This window comes from Pseudophryne corroboree, chromosome 2, assembly GCF_028390025.1.
Source record: "Pseudophryne corroboree isolate aPseCor3 chromosome 2, aPseCor3.hap2, whole genome shotgun sequence".
Classification (NCBI taxonomy): Eukaryota; Metazoa; Chordata; class Amphibia; order Anura; family Myobatrachidae; genus Pseudophryne; species Pseudophryne corroboree.
Genome location: NC_086445.1, coordinates 271,415,802 through 271,438,539, shown reverse-complemented (window position 1 = coordinate 271,438,539; position 22,738 = coordinate 271,415,802). Strand labels below are relative to the sequence as shown.

Sequence of the window (22,738 nt, the reverse complement as noted above, 5' to 3'; positions counted from 1 at the left end):
CATAATACTCTGCATGCAGGATGTCATTCTGGCCGACATGTGTTCCACTCCGCATCAGCCCCTTTGTTTTTAGATTGTGAAATTGCAGGCGGCAAATTACTATGGGGGAATTCAATTAGCTGCAGCAATTTACCACAGGCTAATTCATCCCTCGGGGCTATTCAATTAGCCCTGAAGGTAACCCGCACTCTGTACTTTAAAAGGATTTTTATTTTTCGGGTCTGAGCAGACCTGAAAAGGAATCACCAATAACTGTTTTAGGGCGACGCAAATTCATTCACTTTTTCCAGTGAAAGCAAGTTAGTTTAACAGGTAGGGCTCTAACTGAATAGCCCCAAGCGTTAAAGCTCAAGGCTATCCCCATTTTTTCACCTGCATCAAATTAACAGGGCTAATTGAATTCCCCCTAAGAGGCCTATATACCATTTACTAATATCGCAGCCAATTCTCACTAACCTTCATCTTATCGACATTTTCAGCGGCAATAAGATTAAGCATCAGGGCTATTTACAAGAAACTCATGCTGGGACAGTTGCTCCAATAAGAAGCTGTCCTAGCAAAGACCTGATGTAAAGTGATAGTTTACGGCAGTGGTTCCCAAACGCGACTCAACAGCCCCATCACCACAGAGAACTTTTGGGGGTGCCTGCTGGAGTCCGTTTAGTACTAAACGCAAACCGCAACAATTCTTTCTGTAAAACATTGTTTTCGCAGGATTCACGGGCTGAGAAGCCATCATAAACAAACCTCTAAAGCTTTCATATGAGTGGTGTTCAAGTCACCATAACTAGTTTTGCTGGAATTTTGTCTCCGAAACTAAGAATTTGACACTTGGGCCATATCATGTTTCGATGGGTACTACATTCCTGGCTTGTACAGATTCAGTGCCCAACGCTAGATTCCTAAACAGGGGGGAATTGTTGAGTGATGTAAGGAATGCGATACATGGTGATAATAAAAATGTACTGCAATAACATTCTATATTATGGCATTATTGTAATATTACAGATGTGAGCATTATATGTGCACTGAAATGGTTAGATGGGAAGTCCAAATAATGAGAACTTGCACAACAAATAAGTTGTTTTACAGTCAAAAAAAAAAAAAAAGCTGAACATCGCTAATTGTGTACCCCCCTTTAGGCTCAGAAGAATGCCATTTTCTGAGTTTTGGCAGCATTCCCATATGTACAGAGCTCTGGAATGAAATGCATTCCGCAGCTTGGACCCAGCGGGGTAATGCCAGTTACACAACAGAAGCCTGTGGGCTTCTTTTCACATTTCCCTCACATGCGCAGAAGGGCGATTCTCCTGGTGATGCAAGGGACAGCTACACAAATTCAAGCGACATACTTCTCCAAAATACCAAGATTTTAGTGCGTCTTCAAACCCCCCCCCCCCCCCCCGAAAAAAAACAAAAACAAACTGTTGACCTTTTGTGCGTTGACTTTGCCCATGTCGATCCCATGACCATGTCAATCTTCTATACCTGTCGACCTAGGCATGTGTCGACCTTCAGTGGTCGCCATAGTGACTGTCAACTCAATGATCCACACCCAATGATCAAACACACAAAAAAAACATTTGGAACTGCCACAGCAATTAAAATAATACTTAAAAGCCTTTCAAGCTTAGGCCTGGATTTATCAAGCCTTGGAGAGTGATAAATTGCACGATGATAAAGTAAAGAACCAACCAACCAGCTCCTAATTGTCATGTTATAGGCTGTGTTTGAAAAATTAAAGTTAGGCGCTGATTGGTTAGTAGTTTATCACTCTCCAAGGCTTGATAAATCTGGTCCTTAGCCTTTCGACGGGAGATATTGCTGGGGCTTGCTGCTTAACCCAGGTCCATTACCCTTGTCGATACCAGAGTTATTCCCAGGTCGCCTGCGGTCTGAAACACATGATCGGGTCATGCCTAAAACGAGTTGCTTGATAACCACAGTAGCGCTTGGAGGTGACATCAGCTGGGGTTTAGGTCTGAAAGGGGTTTTACTACAGTCTATATCTTCATTTAAACTGGTAATTTCAGACAGGTCAGTTACCTACTAATATCCCTTTCACACTGCCAATGCCAGATCCCACCTGGGAATTGGAAATGGGTCCTTCCCGGGTGGGATCTGGCATTGAACACTGCTGCTGGCTTCCCCGACCCGGCAATATGCCGAGCGGGTTGCTATAGCATCGGGGGGCCGAGGCGGCGCTGGGAGATGAGATCTTCTCCGTGCCACCTCTCCATGTTGTAGTGAACGGGTACCAGGTCGCATCAACCCGGGAGCCCGTTTACACTGCCATTGACCCGGTATTCAACCCGGGTATAACACTGCTTTATTCCCGGGTTGGATTATCGAGTCAGGCGACCCGGGATTTCCGACATGGCGCTTTCACGCTGCACACTGACCCGTGTCGACCCGGCAATATGCCGGGCCGATACCGGATTATTTGTGCGGTGTTAAAGTGGTATAAGCGATTTCAGAATGAGAGATCATCCTGTAAGGGGTAAGGGATAGCATACGCATTTCTACTGGACAAGCTGACTGTCAGAACCAGAATACAATGATACACCCCCAAAGCTGCTGTCAGTTAAGTGCAGACTATGCGGATTACAAATAGAAAGGGCTGGTGCTAGTGCGCGCTGATAAGGATTATAACTATAAAACCAGTGTACTAATAGGAGCAGACAGCTAACAAAGATGCCCTCAACTCTGCACGCTGTAACAACAGCTCTGTGCATGCAATGCAATACTACACTAGCCCCATAGAACCTTGTCATCTGCACAGGTCACACACCTCTGTTGCAGCTGGTCAGCACTAGACATCCACTCATTCTGGCAGTTACAAGGTTAAAGCTTTCCCAGGGGATAACTCAAACAGGATTAGCATTTCAATGCATTACATCCCTCCCAGAGGACCAAGGAAGAATGCAAGCTCTACCTCCAACAGCAACACATGACCCAGCAGCTGTCTGCATGACCAGTCCCCTCTGTCCACCCAAACCTGACTACCAAATCCTACAAAATCAATAAAACAGGAAGCGACAGAGACGAGGCTGAAGTTAGCTTCTTATTCGGCCAGCTTCTTATTCACTTCTTATTCAAGCTCTAGCTTCTTATTCACGTCTTATTCTAACTCCAACTTCTTATTCAGATCATTCAGTTTTGCAATGGTTAATGAGTCTTGGGTCACAAATTTGACACCTGAAATCAACAGAGTAGGGTCCCTTGCATATGACCCACTTGTATTTTGCTTGGCCCAACGCTGTTTTGGGCATGAAATACACTGGCAAAGTGGGCACACACACCATATTTTACCATTTTGAATAAGTAGCTGTAGTTTTGCAAGGGTTAACTAGTCTTGGGCCACAAATTTGACTCCTGAAATCAACAAAGCGTGGTCACTTACATATGACCCACTTGTATTTTGCTTGGCCCAACGCTGTTTTGGGCATGAAATACACTGGCAAAGTGGGCACAAACACCATTTTTTATAAATTGCCATTTTGAATAAGTAGCTGTAGTTTTGCAAGGGTTAACTAGTCTTGGGCCACAAATTTGACACCTGAAATCAACAGAGGGTGGTCACTTACATATCACCACTTGTATTTTGTTTGACCCAACGCTGTTTTGGGCATGACATACACTGGCAAAGTGTGCACACACACCATATTTTACCATTTTGAATAAGTAGCTGTAGTTTTGCAAGGGTTAACTAGTCTTGGGACACAATTGTGAGACCTGCAATCAACAGAGGGTGGTCACTTACATATCACCCACTTGTATTCTGCCTGGCCCAACATTAATTTGTGAATGAGATACGCTGGGAAAGTGGGCACAACCACCATATTATAATTTACCATTTTGAATAAGTAGCTGTAGTTTTGCAAGGGTTAACTAGTCTTGGACGACATATTTGATACCAGAAATCAAGGGTTAGATTACCTCCTTATCGCACAGGGGAGTCATAGAGAGCCTATGTTAAGTTAAAGTTGTCTGAAGTCAGCTCCTATCCTAGCTTGAAGGAAGCTATACTCCGCAGGATTGGGGTGACGGGTCCCAGCAAAGCCCAAGAATATTATGAGTTGCAGCTGAACCCATCTGAGCCTCCAGTGGTCAAACTGGCATAATTGGCCAAACTGAGTAAAACCTGGTTACAGACAGATAAAAACTCTTCTCAGTGGGTAGTGGAAGTGATGGCTCTAGACCAGGCTATACGAGTATTAGACCGTGGTGTAAAACACTCGGCCTTTGCAGGCTGACCCCCAGACAATTGAGGAGCTAGCAGTGGCGATTGAGAGGTACCTGACCCGGAGAAATTTTAATAAAGCCAAGCAAGGGTTACAGCCAGTACCTAAGCCCAGTACCCAGATCCCCATTGTTAAACCAAACAGCCCATCTCCAGTCATATGTTTTGAGTGCAGAGAGCCCAATCATGCACAGCGGTACTTCCTAAAGCAGGGTGAGCTAGTGGATTGCAGCTCAGGGAAAACAGCACAACCTGTATTCAGTATGGCGCCTGGAATTATTTCCCCAGTTGAAACTACCCTGTTTCATCTGATGGTACAGATTGAAGGCTGGGATATCTGGGCCTTGGTTGATACTGGCAATGAATTGTCTATCATCTCTGCTAACCTGGTTCTTCCCGGGTCTGGTCAGGTTGTGCTTCTGGTAAAGATGCTATGTATACTTGGTGACATAGAAGAATGCCCATGAGTGCACCTGCCGGTGGTGATTAAAGTAAGACCAGTAAAAATGGTAGTCACAGTAGCTTCCAAACCTTCTTATCCACTAATCCTGGGCCAGGACTTCCCAGTGTTGCAGGAGTTTGTTACCTGGCATGACATTGGCAGACAGACAGAGGTTAAGCTGTCGCAGGGGCTAAGATCTACTGGAAGCCAAGGTTGTATGACTGTAAAGCCCTCTCTTGCCAGTGAGATTGAGACACATTAGTCCCCCATTTGCGAAAGAGTGTCTTTGCAGGACTTTAGGCGAGATCAACATAACGATGGCAACTTGTCCAATACTTTTTAAAATGTGGTAGTGGTAAATGGTAAGGTAAACTCTGCTTTACCACCTTACTTTATGTGAAAAACAATTTGTTTTACTTTGTAACTTATTTGCAAGGTAAAAGGATAGACCAGTTGCTGATTCCCCGAAAACACGTGCAGCTGGTATTGAGGGCGGCTTACATGTATTTATGGGGTGGCCATTTAGGGGAGAGGAAAACTCTCCAGCGTATCCAGCTATGGTTCTCCTGGCCAGGCATTCATGCTGCAGTAAAAAAATATTGTCAGGAATGCCCAGTGTACCAAAAGAATGCACCCCAGACAGAATTTAGGGCGACCTTAGTTTTCCTGACTAATTTCCATGCCTATTGAGCCAATTTTTAAAGATCTGATAGGGCCAGTAGAAAAATCGGATCATTGGCATCAGTATATATTGGTGACGGTGGACTACTCCACCGGGTACCCGGAGGCCATACCACTATGTAACATGAAATCTAGCACTATTGTCCGGGAGTTCTTGATGCTGTATACCCGTCTAGGAATACCAATAGAGGACTAAGGTACCCCTTTTGTGTCTAAATTAATTAATTACCTGTGTCGCCTGTTAAAGGTGGATAGAATTACCATTTCGGTTTACCACCCGCAGACAGACGGTTTGGTTGAATGCTTTAACAGAACCCTTATGCAGATGATGAAAAGGGCAGTGTCACAGGAGAAGCGAGATTAGGACCTACTCTTACCTTAGCTAATGTTGGCAGTTTGAGAGGTACCCCAAGCCTCTTTTATTATTATTATTATTATCCTTTATTTATATAGAGACTTTATACAGAGAGTGTATGGGGTTTAGACCCTTCAAACTCCTCTATGGTAGACAACGCAGAGGGATACTAGATCTATTAAAAGATGGGTGGGAGCAGCAATTGTCCCAAAGGGATGCGGTCAAGATCCCGCCGGACGGAATCCCGGCGGTCGAAATACCGACGCCGGAAACCTGACCGGCACAATCCCGACATATTCTGCCTCCGTGGGTGTCCATGACACCTATAGAGGGAGAATATAAAAGTGTGCCGAGCGTAGCAAGGCACCGTGCCTGCAGCATGGCGAGCGAAGCGAGCCCGCAAGGGGCTGCGTTCTGCTCGCCACCCCTGTCGGGATTGTGTGGTTGAAATTCCGGTGTCGGTATTTCAACCGCCGGGATCCCATCCAGCGGGATTTAGTACTGATCCCGTCCCAAGAGCCTAACATCGTTCAGTTTGTGTCCCAATTGTATGGCTGTCTAAGGCAAATTGCGCCACTTCTGACCAAGCATATGGTAAGAGCTCAACAGGATCAAAAACGCAGTCATGGCGTTACTGCTGTCAACCGGACTCTCAATAGGGGCAACAAGGTACTGATACTTGTGTCTAGGTACGGCAGGAAGGTAGAAGGAAAGAGGTAAAAGTCTACCATGTGAATTTGGTGAAGCCTTGGAAAGTGCCAGTCATCCCTCTTTAGTGGCCATGAAAACCCCAGAATGTCAGGTGCCTACTGAGGTAACTTTGAGTCCTAGCCAGAAACAAGAAGTGGTAAACTTAGTAGCACAGCACCAGGTTGTGTTCTCTGCCCTCCTGGGGAAAACTGAAATCATACAGCATGACAATGTTACTCCACCGGGGGGGGGGGGGGGGGGGGGGGGTGATAAAACAAAGGCCATATTGTATATCTGAGGCCCAACAGGCAGCAGTAAAATGGGAACTGGAAGTGATGCAGCGCTTGGGGGTCATAGAGTAGTCAAACAGTGAATGGAATAATCCCATTTTTTTTTAGAGCCCAAGCCTTTTGGAGCTTTGAGATTCTGTAATGACTTCAGAAAGTTAAAAAAAGTTCCTCGGTTTGATTCCTATCCTATGCCCCGGGTTGATGAACTAGTACAAAACTTAGCAATAAGCCAGTATCTGACTACGCTAGATTTACTGAAGGGGTACTGGCAAATTCCTCTGATGGAAGCTGCCAAAGCAACAACAGCCTTCTCTACCACAGTGGGTTTGTTCCAGTATAAAGTCGCACCTTCCAAAGGTGGATGCAGTGTTACAGTCTCTACAGGCACAAGGGTTCACAGCTAACCTGGAGAAGTGTGCCATCATAACTGTGGAGGCAAAGTATCTGGGGTTTATTGTATGCCAAGGGTAAGTTAAACCTCAACCCAGCAAGGTGGAAGCAGTCCTCACATGGCCTAAGTTAAAATGTATGTCGCAACTCAGGATATTCTTTGGTCTGGTGGGCTATTATCGTAGGTTCAGGGGTGGAACTTGCAGCGGTGCAACCGGTGCAATGCACCAGGGCCCCTCCACGATGAAGGGGCCCACAGCCGGAGGCACTACAATGAGTCAGACTGACTCATTACATGTCACCTGCCGGCGCGCTGCAAGCCGCCGGTTCCCCTTAACAGAATGAGACTCAGCTGGTGTGCAGAGCTGCAGTCTGGGCAGAGGGGGAGGTGGATGCAGTGGAGAAGTCTGGAGAAGGAGAAGGGGCCATCTTCCCCTCTCATTCACAGACAGCCCAGCTGTTTCTTTTTGTTACCGGAACCGGAGCATCACGTGACCATGCGGCTAAACTGTAGAGTATCTGAGGTAGTGCAGCAGCATTCCTTGTAAGGCGGTCAGGCAGCTGTGTGTTTATTTATTTTTATTTTATTATACATTTTTCGAATTGTACATTTCATCCTGCAAACTCGCGGACCTCGAAGAGGCGGAGCCTACATTGTGGGGGCGGAGATTGGGAGGTGGTGGGCGGGGTTGTTACAGTAAGCTGGTCTTTCTGCAAATAGTAATGGTGACTGTGCATTGACATATAACATACAGCACAGCATAGAGTGACCCCACTAAGGCAGCCAGGCACAAAGTCATGTATTGTCACCCAGGGTGCATGTGCTGCTGCTGGCTTCATGATGCATAGTGTGGGCATCTGTCTCCATGGGCCTTGTGTATCCTTGTACAAAGGAAGTGTCCCATCTTTATACAGTGAGAAGTCTCCTGAGTTTTTGTGGGAGTTGGATACAATTGGCCGACAGTTATCATATTGATATTCATTATGTCGACATGAAGAACTGTCAACAAACAGTCCCATGTGATATAGCAGTTTCGTACATTATACCGGTGACAGCAGTGCCTTTTTCTGGATCACATTGCATTGGCGATGTCTCAGCAGTGTTCTGGTGAGTATTTTCCCCATTATCCCTAATCCTTTCCCTAGTAGCTAACCTTAACCTTTTCCCCTCCCCACAGCCTAACCCTAGCCACCACCCCAGTGCCTCACCCTAAAACTTTACCGTAGTGCCTACTATATTGGCGTTATGTGTAAAAGGAGCTCTACTGTGTGGCGTAACATGTATAAGAGGCACTACTGTGTGTTGTAATGTGTATAAGAAGCAGTACTGTGTGGCATAACGTGTTTCAGGAGCACTACTGTGTAGCGTAACGTATATAAGGAGTACTACTGTTCAGTGTAATGTAATGTAAATCGGTGTAATGTAATAAGGTTGCACTACTGTGTGGCATAATTTGAAATGGTGGTACTATTGTGTGCCCACACCCCTTTTCAATGAGACCATGCCCTATTTTTTGACACACATGTTTTGGATCTTGGGGGGGGCTGGGGCAATGCATTTTGTTGCACCTGGGCCCACCATGATGTTGTTCTGCCACTGCGTAGGTTCATGCGCGAATTTGCAACAGGGCAGCATCATTCACTGAATGTCTGAGGAAACAGTCCCCAGACAAGATCTAATCGCAGATGTGCTAAATGTAGCACATCTACGATCATTTACTCTGACATGCGGGTGGATGCCCAGCACAGGGCTAGTCCGCCCCGCATGACTGACCCTAGCCCCCCCCCCACAGGTACAAAACCATTGCACGGTGGCGATGATTTTGTACCTGATGAGTAGCTCACTGCAAACGTATCTCCTGCACGCTGGCAGTCCGCTACTCGCCACATCCCGGGTCGCAGAGTCTGTGTGTAACACCACGCAGCTGCATTGGGCCGCCCCCCCAACGGTCCAGACAGGCCACCGTTGTCCGGACCGTGGTTCTAAAGCCGGTGGCATGCCCCTTCCCACCACGTGACCGCCTCTGCCTGTCAATCAGGCAGAGGCGATCGAAGCCCTGAGATGCTGATAGAATCTCACTGGGCTCCCGGAGTGCACACGCGCAGGGCGCACTCCACAAAGTAATTCAGACTGCGATCGCTGCAGTGATGCAGTCTGAATTACCCCCTAGGCTGCAGAGAAACCTTTGCAGAATTTAAGAAAAGCTTTATGTGCAGAGACTGTATTGCAGGCTCCTGATTTCAGGTGTAAAATTTGTGGCCCAAGACTAGTTAACCCTTGCAAAACTACAGCTACTTATTCAAAATGGTAAAATATGGTGTTTGTGCCCACTTTGCCAGTGTATTTCATGCCCAAAACTGCATTGGGCCAGGCAAAATACAAGTGGGTCACATGCATGTGACCACTCTCTGTTGATATCAGGGGTCAAATTTGTGGCCCAAGACTAGTTAACCCTTGCAAAACGACAGCTACTTATTCAAAATGGCAAAATATGGTGTCTGTGCCCACTTTGCCTGTGTATTTCATGCCCAAAACAGCGTTGGGCCAAGCAAAATACAAGTGGGTGATATGTAAGGGACCACCCTCTGTTGATTTCAGGTGTCAAATTTGTGGCCCAAGACTGGTTAACCCTTGCAAAACTACAGCTACTTATTCAAAATGGTAAATTATGGTGTTTGTGCCCACTTTGCCAGTGTATTTCATGCCCAAAACAGCGTTGGGCCAAACAAAATACAAGTGGGTCATATGTAAGTGACCACGTTTTGTTGATTTCAGGTGTCAAATTTGTGGCCCAAGACTAGTTAACCCCTGCAAAACTACATCTACTTATTCAAAATGGCAATTTATAAAATGGTGTTTGTGCCCACTTTGCCAGTGTATTTCATGCCCAAAACAGCCTTGGGCCAGGCAAAATACAAGTGGGTCATATGTTAGTGACCACCCTCTGTTGATTTCAGGTGTCAAATTTGTGGCCCAAGACTAGTTAACCCTTGCAAAACTACAGCTACTTATTCAAAATGGTAAAATATGGTGTGTGTGCCCACTTTGCCAGTGTATTTCATGCCCAAAACAGCGTTGGGCAAAACAAAATACCAGTGGGTGATATGTAAGTGATCACCCTCTTTTGATTTCAGGTGTCAAATTTATGGCCCAAGACTAGTTAACCCTTTTAAAACTAAATTTTTTGAATAAGCTGGAGCTCGAATAAGAAGTGAATAAGAAGCTGGCCGAATAAGAAGCTAACTTCAGCATCGTCTAACTTCAGCATCGTGCGACAGAGGAGATTACATAATAACTGGTCAGTGCTTTATAGCCCTGTCCTGCAGCACTGTACACACTACATGCCTGGTCCCCCATAATTACTGTGCACACTACATGCCTGGTCCCCTACTTACTGCACTGTACACCCTACCTGCCGGTCACCTACAGTCACCACATTGCTTACAGCCAGGCAGACGTGTGTAGCCGGGATACAATGTAGCGTTAGTATCTGTTGCTCCCTGTGCCTGGTTACACAGATACAATTCTATCACTAAAGCCACAAACAATCGCACACATACACTAATAACGTCACCCGCTTTTGCGGCGCTTACCTCACACACAGGCGCCGCTCCGACAGTATAGCGACTCACTTCCGACACCGGTGCGTTTCCTCACAGCTGGTCAGCAGATGCAGAACTAAAACCCGGCAGACAGCTTTGTGTGTGTAATGTATACAAAGTCAGGGCAAGAACCTCCTCCACAACATAACCCGGCAGCTCGGGTGCCCGGCTCCTCCCACAGCCAGCGTGCAGGCCCAGGGTGCCGGCTTATCCCGCCCCCGGCAGCTCCTATGCCATTCATGGGTCACCGCAGTGCAGAGCTGCTGCCCGGGGTCAGGGTTGGGGGAGGGAGGCCTGGACAGCGGATGCTGTGTGTTACAGTGTTTAGCTCCGAATGCCGAATCAGTAATATCAGGCAGGGGCAGCTGCAGCATTACCACAGCACCTGGCAGGGAACTGTAAAAAAAGCAACAACTGTGCTTATAAGCTGTAAGTATATGGTGTAACAGGTCACGCATGAGGGATGGGTTTGCAATATCAGATTTTTCGTATTTTTAAAAAATGAGATTTCAGAGATAAAATGCAGCATTCGCTTATATACAGATGTGTTCTCATACATCTTGCCTCAATACGCCATGCAGCAGGATATGCCTGGCGTGCAGAGTCGGCCCTAGGCATAGGCAAACTAGGCAATTGCCTAGGGCATCTGGTATGCCCAGGGGCACAAGCAGCTTTAGCTGATTAAAATGATATGCGGCATGCCTATATTCTGTGTGTAGCATTTCGTATGCAGATACAGCCACAGTCGCACACAGTACAGGTATATAGGCATGCCGCATATCATTTTAATCAGCAGAAGCTGCTTGTGCATCCTAGCCACATAGCAATGCAAATAAGATGTATTTTCATAAAAACTAGGCACCCGACGTTAAAGCAGAGCTGCCAGTTGACTCACGCCAGGAACTATATGTGTCATTATGTGTATAAGGGCATTAATAATGTGTAACATATGTGTAAGGAGCACTATGTGTGTCATTGTGTGTATAAGGGCACTAATAATGTGCAGCATATGTGTAAGGGACATTATGTGTGTCATTATGTGTATAAGGGCATTAACTATGTGCGGCATATGTGTAAGGGAAATTATGTGTATAAGGGCATTAATAAGGGTTGGCATAATGTGTAAGGTGCATTTTGTTTATAAGGACATTAATAATGTGTGTCATACAGTATGTGTAAGGGGCATTACTGTGTGGTATTATGTGTATAAATGCATTACCAATGTGTGGCATTATGTGTATAAGGTGCTCTACTGTGTGGCGTAACGTATAGAAAGGGCACTACCGTGTGGTCTAATGTGAATAAAGAGCAATGTGGTGTAATGTGAATAAGGAGCAATTCAGTATGAAGTTATGTGAATGAGGGGCACTACTGTGAGGAGTAACGTATATAAGGTAAATTGGTACTACTGTGTGATGTAATGTGAATAAGGGACACTATTGTATGATAAATTGTGAATAAAGTTGCACTACTGTGAGGCATAATTTGAATTGCCTGCAAAACACAGCAAAAACACATACCTTTTTGGGCTGTGCGCCGAATGTACTTATTGTTCTTATTTAAATTACAGGGGTTAGGAAAGCAAAAAAAAGGACTGCGATGGGTGGGGGGTGATGGTGCAGGGTTAGAGGCGGAACTAGCGGTGGTGCTAGGGGGCACCAGCCAAAATCTTGCCTAGGGCATCATATTGGTTAGGGCCGGCTCTGCTGGCGTGAGTCAGCTGGCAGCTGTGCTAACGTTGGGTGCCTTTTTTTTGCCGAAAATGCATCTTATTTGCATTGCTATGTGTCTAGGATGCACAAGCAGCTTCTGCTGATTAAAATGATATGCGGCGTGCCTATATTCTGTGTGCGACTGTGGCTGTATCTGCATACGAAATGCTATGTTACAGTAATTTCCAGGAATACACTGTAACGTTGCATTTAGTATGCAGATACAGCTGCTGTCACACACAGAATATAGGTATGCCGCATATCATTTTAATCAGCAGAAGCTGCTTATGCTCCTAGACATTACAAATGCCCTAGGTATTTGCTAGTTTGCCTATGCCTAAGGCAGGCTCTGTTTAGTTTATACCACTTTCACACAGAAAGTGAAATTACCAGGTGAAGAAGTTCTATCTGGTAATTTGCCGATAAACACGGGTCCTTTTTCTGTGTGAAAGGGTCAACCCGGGTTGAAATTCCCGGGACTTCGACCATGGAATTTACCAGGGTCAGAGACTCAGGAATTTCGAGCCGGGTTGACCCTTTCACACAGATGAAATACTTGCGTTGATCCACAAATTACCGGGTAGAAATTCTTGACCCAGTAATTTGCTTGTCTGTGGTAAATGGGGGGGTCAGGCAGGGCCCAGCAATACGACCCAGCACTCAAATGCTGGGTAAAAGCCAGGGATTCTCAGACATTTCTGTCTAAAAAGGGTATATGTAGCGCATCTTGAAAGCAAAATGTATTTATATAGGAAATAAAACCGTAAATTTGCCATTAACAAATATCAATGGCTGAATAATATCCCTTTCAGACATAAGACCCAGTAAATACACGGGTACAACCTGGGAATTTCTCAGGTCTCAGTTTCTCATTCATACCCCGTTCACATTGCCATTGCCGGGTCACACCCGGGATTTGGTTACGGGTTCTTCCCGGGTGTGACCCGGCATTAGACCTGTGCAATGTGAACAAGGTGGCTTCCCAACCCTGCAATATCCGGGGGAGGAGGCAGCGCTGGAGATGACATTATCTCCAGTGCCACCTCTCCCTATGCTGTGAACGGGTGCCGGGTGGCATCGACCCGGGTAACCCATTCACACTGCGTCTGACCCGGTAATGCCCCTGGAATAACCCTTCTTTATTCCCGGGTTGAATTACCGGGTCAGGCGACTCGGGAATTCAATACTACTTTAGTGGGTGCTATAGAATGTAGACAAATATATTGGGAATGTCAATATTGGTAATTATTAATCATACGGCTGCCCAGACAAGGAGAATCTGGGTATCCTCCAAATATAGAAGAACTAACAAAGAATAAGGTGGGCACGCGATGAAGAATAAAAATATTTTTTTATTATTGTAGCTGCTGGTTTAATATTAAATTTATTTAAAAGACATATAGAATATGCTAGTACTATAAATTCAGATTAACCATAGAACATGTAAAATATTAGAATAAAAAGTATGTACAGTACACAAAGTGATTAATTCACAACAATAGCTGGTTATGGTGGGTGTACTATGGTATATCCCGGCGTCCATCATACTAGTGCCGGGATCCCGATCGCTGGTATACCGGCAGCGGGGCGAGCATAAAAGAGCCCCTTGCGGGCGCGCTACGCATGCCACGCTATTTATTCTCCCTCCAGGGATATCGTGGACACCCCAAGATGGAAAACAGTTGTCGTATGCCGGCTGTCGGAATTCCGGCACCAGTATACTGAGCGCCGGGATCCCGACAGCCGACATATCAAGTGCCACCCGCATGCTGACATTTTTCGCAGCGCAGTGATCAGGTCACTACTGCGCATGCGTATGCACCGCAATGTGCAGGCGCGTCGTCCGGGTACAAAGCGGATCGTTGCTGTGCGATGGATCTAACGAGTCCATTCGCACAGCCGATTGCAAGGAGATTGACAGGAAGAGGGCGTTTGTGGGTGGCAACTGACCGTTTTCTGGGAGTGTTTGGAAAAATGCAGGCGTGTCCAAGCGTTTGTAGGGCGGGTGTCTGACGTCAATTCTGGGATTGGACAGGCTGAAGTGATCGCAAGGGCTGAGTAAGTTCTGAGCTACTCAGAAACTGCACAAACTATTTTTGTACCGCTCGGCAACACATGCGATCGCACCCTTGCACAGCAAATATACACTCCCCAGTGCACTGCTGCATAAAGTAGCTAGCAAGCGATTAACTCGGAATGACCACCACAGTCTATTATTATAGGCACAGTCTTTGCAACATTGCAATGTTAATATTTCCCCTTCCACTGGGATTTAAATATAAATGGTTGGCTCCCAAATATTTCTCAATCCTTAAATAGTCACAAGTTTGTTGTTGTATTGGTGTTAAATAACAGTCTATAGATGGTAAAAATGGTGAAACTGTGTAGCCTGTGTCTCAGTCCCATGAACTGTTCTTACCACGCTGACTCTCCCGCACAACGGCTGCTTGTGGTACCCTGTGGTGCACGCTGACTGGTCTTACCACACTGACTCTGTCACACGGCGGCGGTTTGTAGTGCTCGGCGGTGCACGCTGACCCTCCCACACAGCAGCGGCTTGTGATATTTAGCAATGCTGTGACACGCTTGTAGCATACATGGGGAAGCAGGGAGCACTCGCTCAGTTGCGTACCGTGACTTCCGGTGCTTCCAGCTTCCGGTACGTTCCACCTGCATTTCACTTGATGTTTTTAGTCCCTGATAAGTTTCTCCGCCTGATTGGATGGCGGTTTCCTAAGAGGTTTTAAGCAGTGACCCGTTCCACTGCACAGCGACCGCGTGTCGACCTGGCAAAATACCAGGTCAATACTGGGTTTTTGGTGCAGTGTGAATGGGGTATTACATTACATCAAAAACCTGGGATATTCAAAGATGGGATGAGTTCACACTGAACAAAGGTCTGCCCTGGAATTGGTGTGTATTTAAACGTGACACTTTCATGTATATTATTCAGCCTATGCTATTTGTTAATGACAAATATGTGGTTTTATGTAAATACACTTTTGTTTAAAGCTGTGCTACTTAGTAGGTAATTCTTTTTAAATGTTTTCTTTCTAAGGTACTCCCACTCACATTTCCCCTCCCACGCCCAGCTATCAGCCAGTATTACCATTCCTCAGTTTCAGATCTGCCCTTCTCGTGTATGAACTTCCTGTAAGTATACAGCATTCGCGTAGTCTGCTGTGTAATAGTTTAAACTTAGCTGGGTTATGTTATAGCCATTAGCCAAATAGCCACTCATACCCTTTTCAGACAGAAATCCCGGCTCGTTTTGCCAGTCCCTGCTTGACCCCCCTTTCACACAGAGAAGCAAATCACCGGCCAAGAATTTCTACCTGGTAATTTGCGGATCAAAACAGGCATTTGGCTAGTGTGAAAGAGTTGAAATTCCCAGGTCTCCAACCCTGGTAAATACCTGGTTCAAAGTCCCGTGAATTTCAACCCAGGTTGACCCTTTCACACAGAAAAAGGACCCGTGTTTTTCAGCAAATTACCAGATAGAACTAGTGATATGCACCGGAAATTTTTCAGGTTTTGTGTTTTGGTTTTGGATTCGGTTCCGCGGCCGTGTTTTGGATTCGGACGTGTTTTGGCAAAACCTCCCTTTTTTGTCGGATTCGGGTGTTTTTTTACAAAAACCCCTCAAAAACAGCTTAAATCATAGAATTTGGGTGTCATTTTGATCCCTCAATAACCATAATTTCCACTCATTTTCAGTCTATTCTGAACACCTCACACCTCACAATATTATTTTTAGTCCTAAAATTTGCACAGAGGTCGCTGGATGACTAAGCTAAGCGACCCAAGTGGCCGACACAAACACCTGGCCCATCTAGGAGTGGCACTGCAGTGTCAGACAGGATGGCACTTCAAAAAAATAGTCCCCAAACAGCACATGATGCAAAGAAAAAAAGAGGTGCACCAAGGTCTCTGGATGGCTAAGCTAAGCGACACAAGTGGCCGACACAAACACCTGGCCCATCTAGGAGTGGCACTGCAGTGTCAGGCAGGATGGCACTTCAAAAAAATGGTCCCCAAACAGCACATGATGCAAAGAAAAATGAAAGAAAAAAAGAGGTGCAAGATGAAATTGTCCTTGGGCCCTCCCACCCACCCTTATGTTGTATAAACAGGACATGCACACTTTAACGAACCCATCATTTCAGCGACAGGGTCTGCCACACAACTGTGACTGAAATGACTGGTTGGTTTGGGCCCGCACCAAAAAAGAAGCAATCAATCTCTCCTTGCACAAACTGGCTCTACAGAGGCAAGATGTCCACCTCCTCCTCATCGTCCGATTCCTCACCCCTTTCACTGTGTACATCCCTCTCCTCACAGATTATTAATTCGTCCCCACTGGAATCCACCATCTCAGGTCCCTGTGACTTTCTGGAGGCAATTGCTGGTGAATGTCTCCACGGAGGAATTGATTCTAATTCATTTTGATGAACATCATCTTCTCCACATTTTCTGGAAGTAACCTCGTACGCCGATTGCTGACAAGGTGAGCGGCTGCACTAAACACTCTTTCGGAGTACATACTGGAGGGTGGGCAACTTAGGTAAAATAAAGCCAGTTTCTGCAAGGACCTCCAAATTGCCTCTTTTTCCTGCCAGTATACGTACGGACTGTCTGACGTGCCTACTTGGATGCGGTCACTCATATAATCCTCCACCATTCTTTCAATGGTGAGAGAATCATATGCAGTGACAGTAGACGACATGTCAGTAATCGTTGGCAGGTCCTTCAGTCCGGACCAGATGTCAGCACTCGCTCCAGACTGCCCTGCATCACCGCCAGCGGGTGGGCTAGGAATTCTTAGCCTTTTCCTCGCACCCCCAGTTGCGGGAGAATGTGAAGGAGGAGCTGTTGACGGGTCACGTTCCACTTGACTTGACAATTTTCTCACCAGCAGGTCTTTGAACCTCTGCAGACTTGTGTCTGCCGGAAAGAGAGATACAACGTAGGTTTTAAATCTAGGATCGAGCACGGTGGCCAAAATGTAGTGCTCTGATTTCAACAGATTGACCACCCGTGAATCCTGGTTAAGCGAATGAAGGGCTCCATCCACAAGTCCCACATGCCTAGCGGAATCGCTCTGTTTTAGCTCCTCCTTCAATGTCTCCAGCTTCTTCTGCAAAAGCCTGATGAGGGGAATGACCTGACTCAGGCTGGCAGTGTCTGAACTGACTTCACGTGTGGCAAGTTCAAAGGGTTGCAGAACCTTGCACAACGTTGAAATCATTCTCCACTGCACTTGAGTCAGGTGCATTCCCCCTCCTTTGCCTATATCGTAGGCAGATGTATAGGCTTGAATGGCCTTTTGCTGCTCCTCCATCCTCTGAAGCATATAGAGGGTTGAATTCCACCTCGTTACCACCTCTTGCTTCAGATGATGGCAGGGCAGGTTCAGGAGTGTTTGCTGGTGCTCCAGTCTTCGGCACGCGGTGGCTGAATGCCGAAAGTGGCCCGCAATTCTTCGGGCCACCGACAGCATCTCTTGCACGCCCCTGTCATTTTTTAAATAATTCTGCACCACCAAATTCAATGTATGTGCAAAACATGGGACGTGCTGGAATTTGCCCAGATGTAATGCACGCACAATATTGCTGGCGTTGTCCGATGTCACAAATCCCCAGGAGAGTCCATTTGGGGTAAGCCATTCTGCGATGATGTTCCTCAGTTTCCGTAAGAGGTTGTCAGCTGTGTGCCTCTTCTGGAAAGCGGTGATACAAAGAGTAGCCTGCCTAGGAACGAGTTGGCGTTTGCGAGATGCTGCTACTGGTGCCGCCGCTGCTGTTCTTGCTGCGGGAGGCAATACATCTACCCAGTGGGCTGTCACAGTTATATAGTCCTGAGTCTGCCCTGCTCCACATGTCCGTGGTTAAGTGGACATTGGGTACAACTGCATTTTTTAGGACACTGGTGACTCTTTTTCTGAGGTCTGTGTACATTTTCGGTATCGCCTGCCTAGAGAAATGGAACCTAGATGGTATTTGGTACCGGGGACACAGTATCTCAATCAAGTCTGTAGTTGCCTGTGAATTAACGGTGGATAACGGAAACACGTTTCTCACCACCCAGGCTGCCAAGGCCTGAGTTATCCGCTTTGCAGCAGGATGACTGCTGTGATATTTCATCTTCCTCGCAAAGGACTGTTGGACAGTCAATTGCTTACTGGAAGTAGTACAAGTGGTCTTCCGACTACCCATCTGGGATGACGATCGACTCCCAGCAGCAACAACAGCAGCGCCAGCAGCAGGAGGCGTTACACTCAAGGATGCATCGGAGGAATCCCAGGCAGGAGAGGACTCGTCAGACTTGACAGTGACATGGCCTGCAGGACTATTGGCTTTCCTGTGTAAGGAGGAAATTGACACTGAGGGAGTTGGTGGTGTGGTTTGCAGGAGCTTGGTTACAAGAGGAAGGGATTTTGTGGTCAGTGGACTGCTTCCGCTGTCATCCAAAGTTTTTGAACTTGTCACTGACGTATGATGAATGCGCTGCAGGTGACGTATAAGGGAGGATGTTCCGAGGTGGTTAACGTCCTTACCCCTACTTATTACAGCTTGACAAAGGCAACACACGGCTTGACACCTGTTGTCCGCATTTGTGTTAAAATAATTCCACACCGAAGAGGTGATTTTTTTTTTTTTGTAATTTGACCAGGCATGTCAATGGCCATATTCGTCCCACGGACAACAGGTGTCTCCCCGGGTGCCTGACTTAAACAAACCACCTGACCATCAGAATCCTCCTTGTCAATTTCCTCCTCGGCGCCAGCAACACCCATATCCTCATCCTGGTGTACTTCAACAGTGACATCTTCAATTTGACTATCAGGAACTGGACTGCGGGTGCTCCTTCCAGCACTTGCAGGGGGCGTACAAATGGTGGAAGGCGCCACCTCTTCCCGTCCAGTGTTGGGAAGGTCAGGCATCGCAGCCGACACAATTGGACTCTCCTTGGGGATTTGTGATTTAGAAGAGCGCACAGTTCTTTGCTGTGCTTTTGCCAGCTTAAGTCTTTTCATTTTTCTAGCGAGAGGATGAGTGCTTCCATCCTCGTGAAGCTGGACCACTAGCCATGAACATAGGCCAGGGCCTCAGCCGTTCCTTGCCACTCCGTGTTGTAAATGGCATATTGGCAAGTTTACGCTTCTCCTCAGACGCTTTTAATTTTGATTTTTGGGTCATTTTACTGAACTTTTGTGTTTTGGATTTTACATGCTCTCTACTATGACATTGGGCATCGGCCTTGGCAGACGACGTTGATGGCATTTCATCGTCTCGGCCATGACTAGTGGCAGCAGCTTCAGCACGAGGTGGAAGTGGATCTTGATCTTTCCCTATTTTACCCTCCACATTTTTGTTCTACATTTTTTAATGTGTGGAATTATATGCCAGTATCAATAGCAATGGCCTACTACTATATATACTGCGCACAACTGAAATGCACCACAGGTATGGATGGATAGTATACTTGACGACACAATGGTAGGTAGAGCAGTGGCCTACTGTACCGTACTGCTATATATTATATACTGGTGGTCAGCAAACTGTGCAAAACTTAAATGCACCACAGGTATGGATGGATAGTATACTTGACGACACAGAGGTAGGTACAGCAGTAGCCTACTGTACTGTACTGCTATATATTATATACTGGTGGTCAGCAAACTGTGCAAAACTTAAATGCACCACAGGTATGGATGGATAGTATACTTGACGACACAGAGGTAGGTAGAGCAGTGGCCTACTGTACCGTACTGCTATATATTATATACTGGTGGTCAGCAAACTGTGCAAAACTGAAATGCACCACAGGTATGGATGGATAGTATACTTGACGACACAGAGGTAGGTAGAGCAGTGGCCTTCTGTACCGTACTCCTATATATTATATACTGGTGGTCAGCAAAATTATGCACTGTACTCCTACTATATACTACAATGCAGCACAGATATGGAGCGTTTTTCAGGTAGAGAACGTATAATACTGGTGGTCACTGGTCAGCAAAACTCTGCACTGTACTCCTATATAATATACTGCTGGTCCCCAGTCCCCACAATAAAGCAGTGTGAGCACAGATATATGCAGCACACTGAGCACAGATATGGAGCGTTTTTCAGGCAGACAACGTATAATACTGGTGGTCACTGGTCAGTAAAACTCTGCACTGTACTCCTCCTATATAATATACTGGTGGTCCCCAGTACCCACAATAAAGCAGTGTGAGCACAGATATATGCAGCACACTGAGCACAGATATGGAGCGTTTTTCAGGCAGACAACGTATACTGGTGGTCACTGGTCAGCAAAACTCTGCACTGTACTCCTCCTATATAATATACTGGTGGTCCCCAGTACCCACAATAAAGCAGTGTGAGCACAGATATATGCAGCACACTGAGCACAGATATGGAGCGTTTTTCAGGCAGACAACGTATAATACTGGTGGTCACTGGTCAGCAAAACTCTGCACTGTACTCCTCCTATATAATATACTGGTGGTCCCCAGTACCCACAATAAAGCAGTGTGAGCACAGATATATGCAGCACACTGAGCACAGATATGGAGCGTTTTTCAGGCAGACAACGTATACTGGTGGTCACTGGTCAGCAAAACTCTGCACTGTACTCCTCCTATATAATACTGCTGGTCCCCAGTCCCCACAATAAAGCAGTGTGAGCACAGATATATGCAGCACACTGAGCACAGATATGGAGCGTTTTTCAGGCAGACAACGTATAATACTGGTGGTCACTGGTCAGCAAAACTCTGCACTGTACTCCTCCTATAATACTGCTGGTCCCCAGAATAAAGATATGCAGCCCCCTGAAACAAAGTGAGAGGACGCCAGCCACGTCCTCTCACTATCATTTCCAATGCACGAGTGAAAAAGGCGGCGACGCGCGGCTCTTTATATAGAATCCGAATCTCGCGAGAATCCGACAGCGGGATGATGACGTTCGGGCGCGCTCGGGTTGACCGAGCCATACGGGAGAATCCGAGTATGCCTCGGACCCGTGTAAAATGGGTGAAGTTCGGGGGTGTTCGGTTTCCGAGGAACCGAACCCGCTCATCTCTAGATAGAACTGCTTCACCCAGTAATTTCATTTTCTATGTAATACCACTTTCAGACGGAAAAATCTCAAAACCCCGGATTTTTCACAGGTTTGTGTTCCCGGGAAAAACCCGGGTTACAGTCCCTTACCCCCTTTCACACAGCACAAAAAACTCGGAAAATTCCCGGGTCAACCCCTTTGAGACAGAACCCGGGTCAGCCCTGCAATAGACTTGTGTGTCATAAAAAATTGACTGTTTTTATGGCACACAGAGATGAGGTCATGAAAGTGGGTGGTGACTGCACACAGCATTGCATTAGCCATGGCCGACGAGTTACTGCTGAGTAGCCCAGAGTTCCTGGCATATTGCTGTTTTTTGCTGTTTCACACAGCAAATGAGAGCCTGATGCAACTGCTAGCACTGTGCTACCTGGCACAGTCTTATGCCAAGAGGAGAAGGGATCAATTTCTGGCGGAGAGGGCTAATACTCAACGCCAGTATTTGCACAGGAGGAGAGCCCTGATTTTGGGCAGCATTACATCTACCCTGAGGTTTACCAGCTCAAGTAATCGTTCGTTGTGGGCCAGGGTCCGCAGGCATGGACAAGCTTTCTGGGCCACCGTGGAAGCTTATCAGCCATAGGAGTGGATGGCACACTTTCGGATGTCGCTGTCACGCTCGGCGTAAGTTGGGGTTCCGACATCATATACAGTATTAGTACAATGGTTCCCAAACTTTCTTAAGTCATGTCATCCTAGACAAGTTTTGGTTGAAGGGACAGCTACCTGTGAGGAGAGTAAACGAGGTGGCTGAATGTAATTCCTCCTCATGGGGTGGAAGCCAAACTAAGTGTTAACATTGACCGGAGGGCGTAAAGAAAAGGAGGACTTCGTAGGAAGATAACTGTATTTTTAATGAATAATCCGGCTGTGCACGAATATTAGAGAAATTGGAGACACTTGAAGAATTAGAGTCTGTGGTTAAATGACTTGAAGAGTGAAGCTGAAGAACTCCGGTAAAGAAGAAATGAAGACTGTGTTTTATGATTAAAAGACAAGGCTGTAGTACTTGGACTTTGAAGAAATGAAGACGTGGTTTGTGATTGAAAGACGAGGCTGAAGAACTTGGACTTTGAAGAAATAAAGACTGCTGCTGGAACCACCGTTAACACCTAGAGCTCCTCTACGACCTGGAGCCCGTGAGTGCTTCCACGAGTGGCAACGGACTTAGACAGCAGGACTGCAGCAGGTAACCGAGGA

At 46.4% G+C, this 22,738-nt stretch overlaps 1 protein-coding gene across 1 annotated transcript in view; it reads right to left on the bottom strand.

Annotated features, from left to right (window-relative positions):
- Positions 1-10,837, bottom strand: part of RUBCNL (rubicon like autophagy enhancer) — a 113,357-nt gene extending 102,520 nt beyond the window's left edge. Inside the window, exon 1 of the mRNA XM_063952811.1 lies at positions 10,686-10,837. The gene's annotated coding sequence lies outside the window, so the exon portion shown is untranslated. The remainder of the gene's footprint in view (positions 1-10,685) is intronic.
- Between the last annotated feature and the right edge of the window lie 11,901 nt (positions 10,838-22,738).